Source organism: Monodelphis domestica, chromosome 5 (genome assembly GCF_027887165.1).
Source record: "Monodelphis domestica isolate mMonDom1 chromosome 5, mMonDom1.pri, whole genome shotgun sequence".
NCBI lineage: Eukaryota > Metazoa > Chordata > Mammalia > Didelphimorphia > Didelphidae > Monodelphis > Monodelphis domestica.
The window spans coordinates 55,019,214-55,035,105 of record NC_077231.1 but is presented as its reverse complement, the minus strand read 5'-3'; the positions used below and the strand labels follow the sequence as shown (position 1 = coordinate 55,035,105).

At 38.8% G+C, this 15,892-nt stretch overlaps 1 protein-coding gene and 1 pseudogene across 1 annotated transcript in view; one reads left to right on the top strand and one right to left on the bottom strand.

Annotated features, from left to right (window-relative positions):
- The window catches only part of OSBPL8 (oxysterol binding protein like 8), a 266,838-nt gene that overhangs the window by 11,975 nt on the left and 238,971 nt on the right, over positions 1–15,892 (top strand). The window lies entirely within an intron of this gene.
- Positions 13,605–14,534, bottom strand: LOC100619870 (eukaryotic translation initiation factor 1-like; annotated as a pseudogene).

Genomic DNA, 15,892 nt, shown 5'->3' with positions numbered 1-15,892 from the left:
TGTGAGAACAAAAGCTGCTGCGGAGTCTATTGTTTATTGATTTTTTCAAAGGCATTTGACTCAAAAGAACAAAACAGCCTTAAAGGTTCTCCTCCGATAAAGTGGTCTCCCACGCATGTGTTAAAATTATATAAGATTCAGTGACAGATGCAACTGCAGAGATAATTCTCTTCCACAACCAGCTGAATATTGACATCAATCCAGGCACAGAACAGAGACATATGTTCACCTAAGGTATTCACCAGCTTTGCGGAGACGGCCTGCTGGAAGAGTCCAAAAAAAGGATTCCTGACTGCTTCTTCAACTGCTCCTATTCCAAGAGAACCTTGTACTGATTGCGTCAAACCGCAGGCGACAAAGTGTCCTCCATGAAATCCCTTGTAACTAAAAAGAGAGTGCTCGGACGGTCTACGGTGACAAAACAAGGGAGATAAAGAAGGCATGTTGTCTGCGCCGACATGCAGCTGCTGGAAAGCAGCCCCTGAGAAGTGTGGGTGCGTGTGCACGCGCGCGCGTGTGTGTGTGTGTGTGTGTGTGTACATTCCATAATCCAGATCCACCGATTAATTCTAATCTTGCCTGCAATTAGTCAGGATCATGTTGCAAATGGAAGGCGTTATAGCATGGTGGAAATACAAACTGCACATGTTAGAATAACTGCATACATACACATAGGACACATACATGCACCTATATGTATAGATCATATAAACATACCGATATTAATATATTATTACATATTATTACTGATACTAATATAATATTACATATTATATATAATGTAAACCTATCGGTACATATTATATAAGGTGAACATATTTGATACATGTTATATGTAATATAAACATGTTGATACATATTATATATAATACAAACCTATTGATACATATTACATAATATAAAGATTTTGATACATGCTATTTATAATGTAAACCTACTGATACATACATATATAATGTAAACCTATTGGTACATATTATATATAATGCAAACCTATTGGTACATGTTATATGATGTAAAGATATTGGTACATATATGCTGTAAACATGTTGATATATAATACAAACATATTAATACATATTATATAATGTAAAGATATTGATACATATTACATATGCTATAAACATGTTGATATACATTATATATAATGTAAACCTATCGGTACATATTTTATAATGTGAACATATTGATATAGATTATATATGATGTAAATATATTGATAAATATTATATATATAAGTATATTTCATCAGGCACTGATAAATTTATATGCGTCTGTATTTGAATCACACCTGTGATTTCACTGGGCAAGGAAATTCTGATGGGGAAACTATATCTACTGATGCAGATTGGCACCTAGTCTAAAAATTATAGTTTTTAGAAGATTGCCTGGGGAAGGGGGATAGCTAAGTGGATCATGGATAGAGCACCAAGTGTGGAGTCAGGAGGACCTCAATTCAAATCTGGTCTCAGATATTTCCTAGCTGTGTGGCCTTGGGTAAGTCACTTAATCCAATATTCAAATAGCCCTTGCCACTCCAGAACACTTCTGCTAAAAGATGGATATGATTTGAATAGTCCCTGATGGGGAAAATTGGAGATATTTGCCATATAAGAGTAAGAACTAAACCTATCTTTAAACCTATCTTCTCTCCTTCCCTCCTTCCCTCCTTCCCTCCTTCCCTCCTTCCCTCCTTTCTTTCTTTCTTCCTTCCTTCCTTCCTTCCTTCCTTCCTTCCTTCCTTCCTTCCTTCCTTCCTTCCTTCCTTCCTTTCTTTTTTTTTCTTTCTTTCTTTCTTTCTTTCTTTCTTTCTTTCTTTCTTTCTTTCTTTCTTTCTTTCTTTCTTTCTTTCTTTCTTTCTTTCTTTCTTTCTTTCTTTCTCTCTTTCTCTCTTTCTCTCTCTCTCTCTCCTCCTCTCCTTCTCTCTTTCCTTCTTTCCTTTTTTCTTTCTTTCTTTCTTTCTTTCTTTCTTTCTTTCTTTCTTTCTTTCTTTCTTTCTCTCTTTCTCTCTTTCTCTCTTTCTCTCTTTCTCTCTCTCTCTCTCTCTCCTCCTCTCCTCCTCTCCTCCTCTCTTTCTCTCTTTCTTTCTTTCTTTCTTTCTTTCTTTCTTTCTCTCTTTCTCTCTTTCTCTTCTTTCTCTCTTCTCTCTCTTTCTCTCTTTCTCTCTTTCTTTCTTTCTCTCTTTCTTTCTTTCTTCTTTCTTTCTTTCTTTCTTTCTTTCTTTCTTTCTTTCTTTCTTTCTTTCTTTCTTTCTTTCTTTCTTTTCTTTCTTTCTTTCCTTCTTTCTTTCTTTCCTTCTTTCCTTCTTTCCCCTTACCTTCCATTTTAAAATCAAAATTGTATATATTGGTTCTAAGGCAAAAGAACAGTAAAGGCTAGGCAATGGGGATTAAGTGACTTGCCCAGGGTTACACAGCTGGGAAGTGTCTGAATCCAGATTTGAACCCAAGACCTCCGGACTCTAGGCCAGGCCTGTCTCAATCCACTGAGTCACCCAGCTTGCCCCTCCCCACCTTTCCCCTAACATTCAGAACTCTCAGAGGAGGGAATTCTCTCTGCCAATGTTGATTGATCCCTTCTTTTTCCTGATAGTCTTAGAGGCTTGTCTAGAATGCTGAGAGGTGAAGTGATTAATGAATAGTCACATAGCCAGTATGTGATGGAAGCAGGGTTGTCTTTGGTCCTGAGGCCAGCTTTCTATCCACCATGTCATGTTGTCTCTCATTTGTGATATAGTCCTGACTGATTGGAGGCAAAGATGGAATTAAATAATGAAGAGTATGAATTGCAGAATTATATTAAATAAATCCAGCTTTTGAGAAGTCTTCTAATGAATGGCACATTTATAATAAATGGCATCAATAGTCATATAGGTAATATGCTGAAATCCTTAAGGGAAAAAATACTTTTCTCTGAAGTAGGTTAAACATGCCTTTCTTATCTTGTTGTCCCTGACAAAATGTCACAAAAATAAACACTAGCCCAATCAAACTTTGTTGTCATCAATTATGAAATAAGAGAACTCAAAGAATACTAGAACTGTTGGCCAAGAGAAATGTTTAGAAAATCAACTCAGCGATCTTATGGAAGGATTTCATGTTCCTAGCTGGGGTTGGACTAACAGATATCTCAGGTCTTTACCAACTCTAAGAGTATGGTTCAGGGGCATCGTCAGGGCAGAGTAGATAGAGCACCAGATCTTGGAGTTGAGAGGACCTGGGTTCAGGTCTAGCCTCAGTTGCTTTGTATTCTTGGGCAAGAGTTATTAATAGGATAGAAAATAAGAGTTAAGAAAAAAGAATCTATGATTCCCAGAATATTCTCATTTGTAGGTGAAGAAAATGAAACTCACAGAGTTGATAAGACTTTCCAAAGGTCACATGATTAGACAGAACTAAAACTATTTCCCAAGGCCTGGCTCAAGGCTCTTTTAAACTACAATATTTTTTTTTAATTAATGGAGTTTTACTCAACAGTAACTAAATTATTTTTCACTTAGAAAAACTAGAGTAGAACAGATGGTCTATTTATGAAATTTACATAATTCTCCAGCTTTGAAAAAGATTTCATAGAGGGGATAACCATTCTCAGGATCCAAAAATGTCTTGACAGCCTGGAATGTTGGACTAAATCTAATAGATGAAATTAAATGGGGATAAATGAATCCAAGTGTTATTCTTAGATTCAAAAAGTCAGCTTCACAAGAATAAGACAAAGATGTTCTGTCTAGACACTAGGACATCTGAAAATGAACTAGAAATTATTGGGGAACGCAAGTTCAATATGAGAAAAAAGTAAGATGGTAGCCCAGAAAAGTAATGTATTAGGCTGCTTTAAGGGCAGCATAGTGCCCTTTTCTAGGGAGAGGATATAACCAAAGTCTGAACCACATCTGAAACATTGATTATGTTTGTTTTAGTTTTGAATATTACATTTTGGGAAGGATATTGATAAGCTAGAGAAGGTCTACAGAAGGGTAGCCAGGATGATATATGTTATATGGAGATCATTTGATAGAATTGATGATATTGAACTCAAAGAATAAAAAACTTAAGTGGAGAATAATTAGTTATCATTGTTCAGTCATGTTGGACTCTTCATGACCCCATAATCCACTTCACACCAATACTGTCCATGGGATTTTCTTGGTAAATCTACTGGAATGGTTTGCTATTTTCTTTCCTTTTCTTTTTAAATATCCTTAATTTCTATCTTAGTATCAATTCTAAGACAGAAGAAAAGTGAGAAGTAGATAATTGGGGCTAAGTGACTTGCCCAGGGTCACAAAGCTAAGAAGTATCTGAGACCAGATTTAAACCTGGGTCCTCCCAACTACAGACCTGGCACCCTATTCACTTGCCATTTCCTTTTCCAATGTGGAACATCATAGCTATTTCCAAATATGTAAAGGACTATCTTGTGGAAGAAGAGGTAATGCTTATTCTAACTGGCACAGAGGGTAGACCTAGGAGTTAAAGGCAAAAGTTGCAAAGATACATATTTAGGCTAGAGATTTAAAGAGTGGTCCAAACAATTAGAATTGTTCCAAAATATTATACATGACATTTGGAGCCATAAGACCATGACCTCAGTGAAGGTCTTCAAGCAGAGATTAGATGACCCTTTGTCAACTATATTTAAAGAGAGATTCTCATTCAATTAGAAGTTGGATGGACACTAAGGTCCTATGATTCCATGACACTGTGACATAAAGATCAGCTAGATAGAACTACAAATGAGCTAGGAGTCAAGAAGACCAGGTTCCAATTCTGTATCTAACACTTACTAGTTATATGACCCTTGTCACCAAATTTTATAATTTCCCATCATCACTGCCCTTTTTGAGTCTTATTCCTCTGAAGCTGCCCCTCTTGATTAATGATATATTCCTTTTACAGACACAGAGAAAGAAAGAGGAGAAAAGGGAGAAAGAAAGAGATAGAGAAAGGGAGAAAGATGGAAAGAGAGAGAGACCAAGAGCCAGAAAAGGAGGTGGGGAGAGGGAAAGGAAAAAAGAGAGAAGGGGGAGATGGAGAGAGAGGAGGGAGGTATAAAGTCAATGAAAAACAGAGACATATATATATATATATACATATATGTATAGAGAGGGGGGGGAGGGAGGGAGTGAAATGAGTAGTAGGCAGCTTCCTAGATTAGATTCCATAGATTCAGTGATCTAAATGTCACCTTATCATCACTTATATTGCATGAAAATGCACAAACAAGATGACATTTTTTGATACTTTGACAATTTTCTTTCAAGCTTTCTAGAAGCTTGAAAATTTAGTCTCTCTTTACCCAAATTCTAAAAGTTTTTTAAAACATAATTTAATTTTTAAGTGAGGGAATGTGGAGAAAAAAGCATAGTAAATCAAATAAGTAAAACTCAAAAGAGGAAAAAATTCTGAACACAAAAAAGTTAAGATTCCCTATATCTTCTCTTTCTATGTTTTGATGTGAAGGACAATCTCTTGCTTTAATTAATTAAATTTTTAATTTTTTTTTTAAAATTAATTTTTAATTTTTAAAATTAATAGGTTGAGGGCAGCTAGGTGGCTCAGTGGATTGAGAGCCAGACCTAGAGATGGGAGATTCTAGGTTCAAATATGACCTCAGACATTTCCTAGCTGTGTGACCCTGGGCAAGTCATTTAACCCCCATTGCCTAGCCCTTATTGCTCTTCTGCCTTGGAACCAATAGAGAGTACTGATTCTAAGACCCAAGATAAGGTTGCTCTTTTAAAAATTTAATAGGTTTAATGAAGTTGGCTCTGAGCCCACTGATATTTCAGAAAGAGACAAAAATTTATACTGAAATATATTTAGCTGGTGAAAATTCAAGGCTTCTTTGGTAGCTTCATGGGTATTTCCATTGTGCCTATTCTCATACATGGCGACTGTTGCTATGTGGATAGTGCAAGAAGGTTACATCCTAATTTAGTCAGCATTCTCCTACTTTTTCCCCAGCATTCTTATGCCTGTGCTCAGAAACTCACAGAGAAGTACTGAAGAACCTCAGTCTCCAAGATAGGAAAGTTCAGTCTTTAGGCTTTTATTTAAGTTCATTCTTACGTTTCAAAAGCATTTTATTGGCCTCATAACTACCCCACAGTAAGGGCTGTTATCTTCATTTTACAGATGAGGATTTAAATACTCACAGGAAGGTAAAAATTAACTTGTCCTCAAATTCTCTAGTTGGGGGTGGCAAAGTTGGAGATCAGAAGCCAGGTCTCCTGACTCATATGCAAATGATCTTTAAATTAAAACCAGAGGTTAAATTAAATTAGCTTTCAACAGCTCTTGCAGAAAACACATGATGACTGCTTCAGCAAGACAGACTTTTGTCTTCTTATATCATAGATGGCAAAGTTATCACGGTATAGGCAGAAAATCTTATCATTAGCCCATCAGAACTGGAATTCTTAGTGAAATGTCTCTTGGAAGAATGAATGACGTGTCCTGGTGGCAGAGAGGTTAGAGGCTTCCTTGGCCCCCATATTGTCTACATTGTCGAACAAGGCTTCTGGGTTGGATGGTTTTGCTTTCTTTAAGAGGTGAGGAAATAACTGTCAGATGATGACAGAACTGCAATAGGGAAATCTTTTTTGAAATGACAGTTCTGATCTCCAAAAGCTCAGGATGAACTGCACCAGGACTACAGGCATTATTGGTATTTAACTGTTACCCTTATCCCCTAGCATCCCAGCAGCCCTGCCCCACAGTCTTTAATGAAAACACTGTTAAAAAGCTAGGAAAGCCAGAAAAGCCTTTCTTATTAAGGACATCACATCAGGGCTGACTTGGTGATGCCAATGTCAACGTAAATGTTATTCTGCTCTGCCCAGGTCACCCTCCTCCCCCTATTATGAGCCCTATATCTTCGTACAATGTCTAGGGGATTTTACCTTCTAAAATCCCACCACCCCACCACATAAGGCCAGGTAGGTAGCATGGTGGCCTGGAGTCAGGAAGCCCTGAGTCTTACCTCAGCCCCTTTGTAGCTGTGTGACCTTGGGCAAGTCATTTAACCCTGATGGTTTCGCCTTTAGTACTCTTCTGTTTTACAACTGATGCTAAGACAGAAGGTAAGGGTTGTTTGTTTGTTTTTTTAATCACACAGTAAAGAAGTAAAAGTGATGTATGAGAAGTATATTGCTAGATAATGAATATGATACAACTTCTTGGGAATACAATTTCTTGAGGAAAAGTAGTTTTACTTAACATGCATTGAAAAGTGCATTTGCTGATCATTCTCTTGTAATCTGGCCTCTGACTCCATCACACAGGTAAAACTGTTCTCTCCAAAGTTACCAGTGATCTCTTAACTGCTAAATCTAACAGTCTTTTCAGAGCTCATCTTTGTTGACCAGGTGAAAGGGTGGAACACTAGACCTGTGACTTTAATGATATTAGAAACTCCCACTTTAAAGGACAGTTAGAGGGTCCTTTTTGGGTGCCCTTCCAAATGCATTGATCTCAAGAGTCACAGAAGGTCCAGATCTAAAAAGATACATGTTTAAACAGTCTAAAAATGAGCATTCTTCCATGGGGATTTAGTCCTACTATCTATCCCTAATGGATCTGGGAGTTACATCAGCCCCAAATAAAGGGTTAAATGATTTAATAGATTCATAATTTTATGCAATTCTCTTAAGTTACTGCTTGGTACTTGGTATCAGGTACAGAAGGTCCTGATATAATCCAAAGAAAATAAGGAATAGGGTAAAGGATAATCAAGTTATAGAAAAGTCTTATCTCAGAGTTCCTAATAGGGATAATAATGCTAGGGTTGTCTGGAAATTACTCCTCTCAATTTGATTTGAGGCATTCTTTTTTTTTTTCTAAAGCCTTACCTTCCATCTTAGAATCACTTCTGTGTATTGTTCTGTAGTATCCCAGGTATATTATCATCTTGAAAATATTATTGATTATTGACATTGTAACCTATGTGCTCATTTACCATGGTCCTGTTACTTCTTGATTATTGTATTTCCAACTCTTCAGTCAAAAGGACAAAAGAATTACTGAGCAGGAAATTAGTTGCCACAGGGTCCTAGCTCCCAGCTTCTCAGACCACATACCATACAAGGTCACATGTTTGACTAACCTCCTCCTCTTTGATCAAGTGGTTGTCAACTGAGTCAATGTTAAATCCTATGCTATGTCACATGTTCATTAGCTACCTCCCACTCCACATTCTTGCATTCTCTAATAAAAGTTTGGGAACACATGCAGACCTCTCTCCTTCTTTCTCTCTCAACATAATCAGCAGAGGAGCACAACATATCTGTTGTATGACTAAACTGATTTTTAGTTTGGAGGTTGATATTAGTAGTATCCAATATCTTTATGTGTTCATGCAAAAATTATATCAAGGAAACTGATCTGAACCATAAAGGAAATGTGCCAGAAAAATGGCTAAAAGGAAAAGAAAATTTTCTTCAATGGATCTCTACAATCCTAGGGAATCCAAGGAATCCAAGAGTTTCTCTTGAGGGACCTTGCCAGTGTGTAGGGCACCCAAGTGTCTCCTGGATACAAAGACCTCTACCAGAGAGAAGCAGAGATAGGAAAGGGATTTCTCTCTTCTGCCCATCCCCAAACTCTCTCATCATCCATGACATCTTGCAGTTGAGTTGCTCAATTGTAGACCCCATAACAGCATCAGAGAAAGACTTAGGCAGGAAGTACCTGAGGAGAAGAGCAGCCCAGCACCACAGAGACACTTTGCCCAGTGAGGATGTGAGGATTCCAGGAGAAGAGAAAGAACAATGGGACCTTATACTGCTAGAATTGTGAATTGCCTTTGACATGTGTTCCCTTTGTGTATATCTCACTAATTGTGTTTTTGGTCTATGCCTATTATTACCATTGTTGCAGAATGAATTTGTGGGAAAGAGAAAATGAGATCTTCATTAGACATTATTCCCCTTCATAGACTCTATGATCTATCCAAATAGACTTTCTTAAGTAACTGGGAATACCTAACGATTTCATATTAAAGAGGGGAAAGAAACTCCAAATGTGAGATCCTCTTCTAATGACCAACAAGTATACAACATGTTGGATTTAAATGTTGACACTCTTGTTAGAAACAAAACCAGAAGGAAATCACCCATAGAGTTCACAAGTACTTGCTGGAGAGGGAAAGAAAGGAGCCAGTGAAATTGGTTTTATTATACTATATTTTATTATATCATATTCACTATTTTATATTTACTATATTATATTATTATATTATATTTACTATATTTTGTTATATTCAGAGACAAGAAAAAACATCATTTCATGGGGTACTTGGTCATCTCATATTGTGATACTTATAAGTATTTGAAAAAGACTATTGGGAAAATATTTAGCACTTTATAAACCAACATCAGTTGCTGAGGATGAAGAGGTAGAGAATGAGTATAAAGAATTTGATAAGATCCTCCAAATGAAATCCGACATACATTCCAATTAATACTCAGTGACTGCAAAGCAAAGGGGGAGTAAGATTAGGGAGAAATATATGGAAGAGCATGGGAAAACAACTACTATAGATCAAAAACATAATATATACAGCAAGCCTCATAACTTTATCAATCAATAAACATTTATTAATGAGGCATCTAGGTAGTACAATGGAAAAAAATGCCAGACCTGAAGTCTAGAGGACCTGGGTTCAAATCCAACCTCAGGAAAATCCTAGATGTATGATCCTGGGCAAGTCACTTAACCATGATTATCTAGCCTTTGCTGCCTTTCTGTCTGATACTAAGACAAAATGTAAGTGTTAAAAATCATCTTTTAAAACACCTATTGTGTGCCAGGCTCTGTGTGCTGAGGTGCTGAGGATAATAAAGACAAAAGACATTCCCTGTCCTCAAAGAGATTATCATCTTAAGGGGGCAGGGGAGGGGGGGAGAGAAGGCTTCCAAATAACTGTATTATATTTTCTTTGAGGAAAGAAAGTAAGTAGAAGTCAATGAAAATGCCAAGTAACACAGTGAAAGTGATTACAAGATAAAAAGAATTCTACTATCTTAGCTACAATGTACTTTGCAGTTTACAAAGTGCTTGCATATGCTTTATATGATTTTATTGTCATAAACCACTATAGAAAAAAATGGGCTAAGAGCTGATCCATAACCCTTAATCAGGAATCAAAGACAGATTTGTACTGATGGGAATCTTGAAGGAAGTTCTTCAGGGAGCGATAAAGTCACAACTCAGACCACTGAATAATTGTTTCCCAAGAATTTTGCAGTTGGTGAGATGATGTGTGGCCAGTAGGAGGCCACTAAATTAAAAAAGCGGCAATTTGGTAAAGGAGAGCAGGTTAAAATAACACTTGGGCTAGAGCTCAATCACGCCGGGAAAGGGAATTCCGTTTCAAATGATAATTAACACCTAACCACATACTCTCACAACATGAATTTGTGAAGATAATTGCAACACTTCTAAGCTGGCAGTTTCTAAAACACACCCTGGAGGCTTGTAAAATGCAGTGAAATGTTTGGGTTTCTTTTCAGCCTGCAAGTTATTTGTATTAAAAAGAAAAGGAAGAAAGAAAAATCTGGGAAGACTGCAGATGTGATTTTAGCGCTTTAAGGGAACTTCCAGTGTGGAAACTCCATTCAGCTGATGCACATTGTCAATTGGTCCACAACTCGCAGTCCTCCTGAGTTCCCTGGGAAGTTAAATGACTTACTTAGCCATTGCCACGCAGCTCATTTGAACCAGCTCAAGTCTTCCTTACTCCCCAGGCCAGCTAAATCAAGTTTCCTCTCTTTGTCAAAATATACGTTCATTCAGCAGGCTGATTCGCTTTGCTTCCCTATCCTGCCTTTACTTTTCTTTTCATTTTATCGGCCGACTTTTTCATGGGTGCAGGCACTAAAGCTCTGGGTTGGTTGTATCATAAATGGGCCAGGAATGGGGCTGAGCAAGGAGAAGAGAAAAGGAATTCATCTCTTGGACATAGATTGTCTTCATTCCTTTTCCTGCCCAGGCATGGAGACCTGGGAGGAGTGTGCAAAAATTAGGAAACTAAACCCTCAGATCTGCGGGACAAATAAGCCTGACCTGGTTTGCAATCTAACTTTCCGAGATGAGAAACTGTGAAATGAGCGGAATTTACCAGGACTTGCAGGGAAGTTCCTACAGAGATCACCCCCAGCCCCATAAACCGGGGCCCGAGAGTAGAGAGCAAAGAAGAGAGACATCTAAATGTACCAAGCAGCTCGAACACTGAATGTTTAGTCCAAGGAGCTTGGCTCCTCCTTCCGCTGAGACTGCCCAGGAAGGGAGGTTTTCTGGTTGAAACGCTGAGTGAATTAGACAGGAAAACCTGAAGAGGGACTTTTGGGGGACTCATAGCTTTCCTGAAATAAAAACAAACAAGCCACACTGCAGCTGGAAAAAGTCTATGGGCTCTGAGATTGAAGATGACAGTTCTTGTCTTTCCCCTGCAGCAGAGATAAGACAGCCCGAGTAGGCATCCCTCTTCAGCCCAAGTCTCCAATGCAGAAAGCTGAATCTTCACCAGAATCCAAAGTCCGGATCAGGAAACCAAAATCTGCAACCACTAAAGAACCTCACCAGAGGCAAAAGACTGCACGAGAACCCCAGGGTCCCAGAGGGTCCCGCTCATACATAGTTTTCTTCACCCATCAGCTCTGCTCATCACATCTCAGGAATCAATCCCAGTCTCCCAATTGCCCACCCAAGGGTGGGCAGTGCTTGTGGTCTTTGAGGGTATGAACTTCCTTTTCTAGGAAAAGCTTCTTACTAAGTGTTGATGACTAAGTGAGAAAGGCAGGGACGCCAGGTTCTTGACTTAAAACGGACAAAGAGAGTTTAAATTCTCTTTCACACAAGCCCAGGAGGGCTATCACTGCCCTTCATGAGGAGGAGGGAAATCACCCATGCCAGGCCCCACCACTGTGTTGCTTTTGAAGGCATGGAGTCTGGGAGCTGTTATGTGAGAGGCTGAAGGAGAAAGAAAATACCACTCACAAGCTTTCTGAGGCCTTTCCTTCCAAGAATGAGTTCTCTAGTTGGATTCATGGTGTAATAATTAGCCATCTATCACTCTTTTTCTTCCCACTAGTAGCTGGGTGAGCATTAACTACTGTGAGAGCATTGGACCTGGAGTCAGGAAGACCTGACACTGACTGGGCAAATTACTTAGCCTCTCTTTGCCTCAGTTATAAAATGGGGCCAATATAATAGCCCTCATTTCAAATGGTTTTTGTGAAGATCAAATGAGGTGATGTTTGTGAAGTACTTGGCACAGTGCCTGGCACATAGTAGGCATTATATAAATGCTTATTCCCTCCATCTCCCATATTGAATCACACTACTGAAGAACAAACTCTTTTACTTCCCACTCTCTCATCTCCATCGACTTCTACACCATCCCATCAATGTTCCACTTCTTATTTGCCCACTCCTTCCCCTGTGCCCTCTGGACCTTCTCCTTTATAATTTTAACAAACTTCCTTTTATTTTATATCCCTTCTTCATCCAATACTTCTGTCTTCTAGCTCTCCCTGAGACCTGCCTCCTCTAGGATGAGGGAATATCCTAGACCCTTGTTGGCAAACCTATGGCATGCCTGCTGGAGGGGGCTGCTCTCCTCCCTCTATCCACTTCACCTGAGGGCATTTCTCACTTCACCTGTCCCTCTGCCTAGCAGCCCAATGAGAGTGCTTCCTCCCTCCCCTATCTGGGATAAAGGGGTGGCTCACATATCCATGAAGGTCTCAATTTGGGCACTTGGCCACTAAAAGGTTTAGCCTTACTGTCCTAGACCATCCTTTCTAGAACTATTTGTATCCTCTCTCAATCTGCTGACTTACTGGTCCCAGAGGTAAAGTGGAATACTCCTTCTCCTCTTTCTCCCATTGTCACTTCCAATTCTCCTACCATCTCCATTCATCAACCTCTCTTCCTTTGAGATTCATTCACTCCAAATTTATCACACCACCCAGATCTTTAGAACCATTATCTACCAATTCCTAGGAAATTTCCTGGCTTTGGTCAATGAGTTCAGTGCTTGATTCCCATTTTCTTCTCCACTTCAGCTCCTCCTCTCATTCTAGGTGAATCCAACATACTTGTTGTGGTTTCTTTGAGTAACTAAACCTACCAGTCTCTCAACATACTCATCTTCTATGTTCTATTCCTTTACTTCCCTTCATTTCCATGCAGGAATGGTCACACCCTTGACTTTACTCCACTGCCATGATGAATGTCTCCAAAATTCTTTTATCTAATCATAATTTCCTATCATTCCATCTTTCCCTCTGGAACCTATTCTTTTTTCCCATTTTGACTTACAGTCTTGTCTCCCCTCACTTCACAACCCCTTTGTGTATTCTTTCCTCCCTCTATTTTCTTTTTCCATCCCAATATGTGCCACCACTATCTCCTATTCTTGATTCCCTTGATCTTCCATCCTCTTGTTGCTTTGGTTTTTTCAAACTCCATCCTTGGATTATTCTTCCTATCCACCTCTTTGTAGACTTCTGAATGAAGCGGGGGGGGGGGGGGGGGGGGGGAGTCCAGTCCATTGTACATACTGACTGGATCCAATAGAAAAACAAAGGTTTTGGAGGACTCTTTTCAGTTTATTACATAAATGATTTTCACTATTCCAAAATGAAACAGTGGACCCCAAATGGCTACATTATATAAGCTATGAGGTTTTTAAATGTGTGACAAAGGCCATACTTTGCTCATTGCAAAGATGTACTCATTTAAACTTCAATGAGCAACAACCACTCAAAACCCATGAACCTTCAGGTAGTCATCCTTAACCAGTCTAGTCTCAGTGAGGAACTGGCATATGTTCCTATGCTGGTCATCTTGTAGCTGAATTACTTTTTCATATTCTGGATGCTCAGTGACAGTATAATTGCAGGCAAATTTCTTCCTGAATGCCTTCACCAGTTTTTTCTTATCATAATCATTAGCAATCCCCTGGATAGTAGAATGGGTCTTTCTCCCATTTCTCTGTTGAAGTCTTATATGGATGTAATCCCAGGTCATCACCTTTACTTGTATCTGCAAAAAGGTAGAAAGTATAGAGGTTCTGGACTGCAAACATAAGATATACTTTCTTTTCCTCTGTGGAAACAGTCTTCAGAAGGCCACTGGAGAAGACTAATGTAGAATGAGGCCTAGGGAGAGGAAATGGAGCATTGAGTAGTGAGGGATCTCAAGGGGAAGGCTGCTGAGTCCTGGATGGCAGCTCAGTGACTAAAATTTATATCACATAATCTCACAATTCGTAATAATTTATAATGCATAATTTCAACTAGAACTTCACTACAGCAGGAAATTCTTTCTTCCAACCCTTTTCCAGCTCTAAATCTGTGAGCCTATGAGGACCCACTTTATTTTTGTCTTTGTATCCCCAAATGTCTGGCACTGGTACCTGCTTAGTAAATGTTTGTTGATTGATTATGTGTTCTCTTCATATGTGGTTCCTACTTGTATGAGATTGTAAATTCCTTGAGGTTAGGGACTGTTTTTGTTTTTATCTGTATTTGTATTCCAGATCAATAAATACTTACTGACTTCCTGACTAATTGATTTTCTATCCTACTCCTTACATTAGATTTTCTAAACCATCTTCGCTCTAGATTCTCTTCCAGTAGAATCTCTTCCTTTGTGGTCCTTTTTGCTGAAGCCTTTGCATCCTACTCTACTGGGAAAAAAAGGAAAATATTCCCTGAAAATGTCCTCTTCTCTTTTCCTCCTCATTTCACAACCCTTTCACTTCGTCTTCCACCATTTCCTCCATTATTCCTATATCTGATGAAGAGGTGGCTCATTGCCTTGCCAATGTCAATCCTACATTCACTCTCCATCCCTTCCCCTCTTGCCTTCTTCAGCATATTCTTCAACCATCAGCCCCTTTTCTCTTTAATCTTGAATCTTTCTCTCTCTCTCTTGGTTTCTTCCTTGCCTACAAACATGCAGAAGCTTCCTTATCTTTTTTTTTAAACCCTTACCTTCTTTCTTACAATCAATACTAAGTATTAGTTGAAAAGCAGAAGAGCTGTAAGGGCCAGGCATTGGGGGGGTTAAGGGCCTTGCTCAAGGTCACATAGGTAGGAAGTGTCTTCCTATCCTTAAAAAAGTTACTCACTGATTCTACTTCCTAACCTCTCACACTTCTAAATCCTCTGTAGTCTGTCTTCCAAATGGAAGGAACACATGGTCTTCTTTGCTGCCTGGGACCATGCTCCTTTTTTTAAAAAAAAATTAATTTATTTAGTCAATTTAGAACATTATTCCTTGGTTACAAGAATCACATTATTTCCCTCCCTCCCCTCCCCCCCTTCCCATAGCCAAGATGCCATTTCATTGGGTATTACGTGTGTCCTTAATCAGAACCTATTTCCATGTTGTTGGTGTTTGCATTAGGATGCGCATTTAGAGTCTACATCCCCAGCCATATCCCCATTGACCCATGTATTCAAGCAGTTGTTTTTCTTCTGTGTTTCTGTTCCCATAGTTTTTCCTCTGAATGTGGATAGTGGTTTTTCTCATAGATTCCTCCAAGTTGTTCAGAATCACTGCATTGCCACTAATGGAGAAGTTCATTACATTCGATGGTACCACAGTGTATCCGTCTCTGTATAATGTTCTCTTGGTTCTGCTCCTTTCACTCTGCATCAGTTCCTGAAGGTCACTCTAGTTCACATGAAATTCCTCCACTTTATTATTCCTTTGAGCACAATAGTATTCCATCACCAACATATACCACAATTTGTTCAATCATTCCCCAATTGAAGGGCAGCCCCTCATTTTCCAATTTTTTGCCACCACAAAGAATGCAGCTATGAAAATTCTTGTACAAGTATTTTTCCTTATTATCTCTTTGGGGTACAAACCCA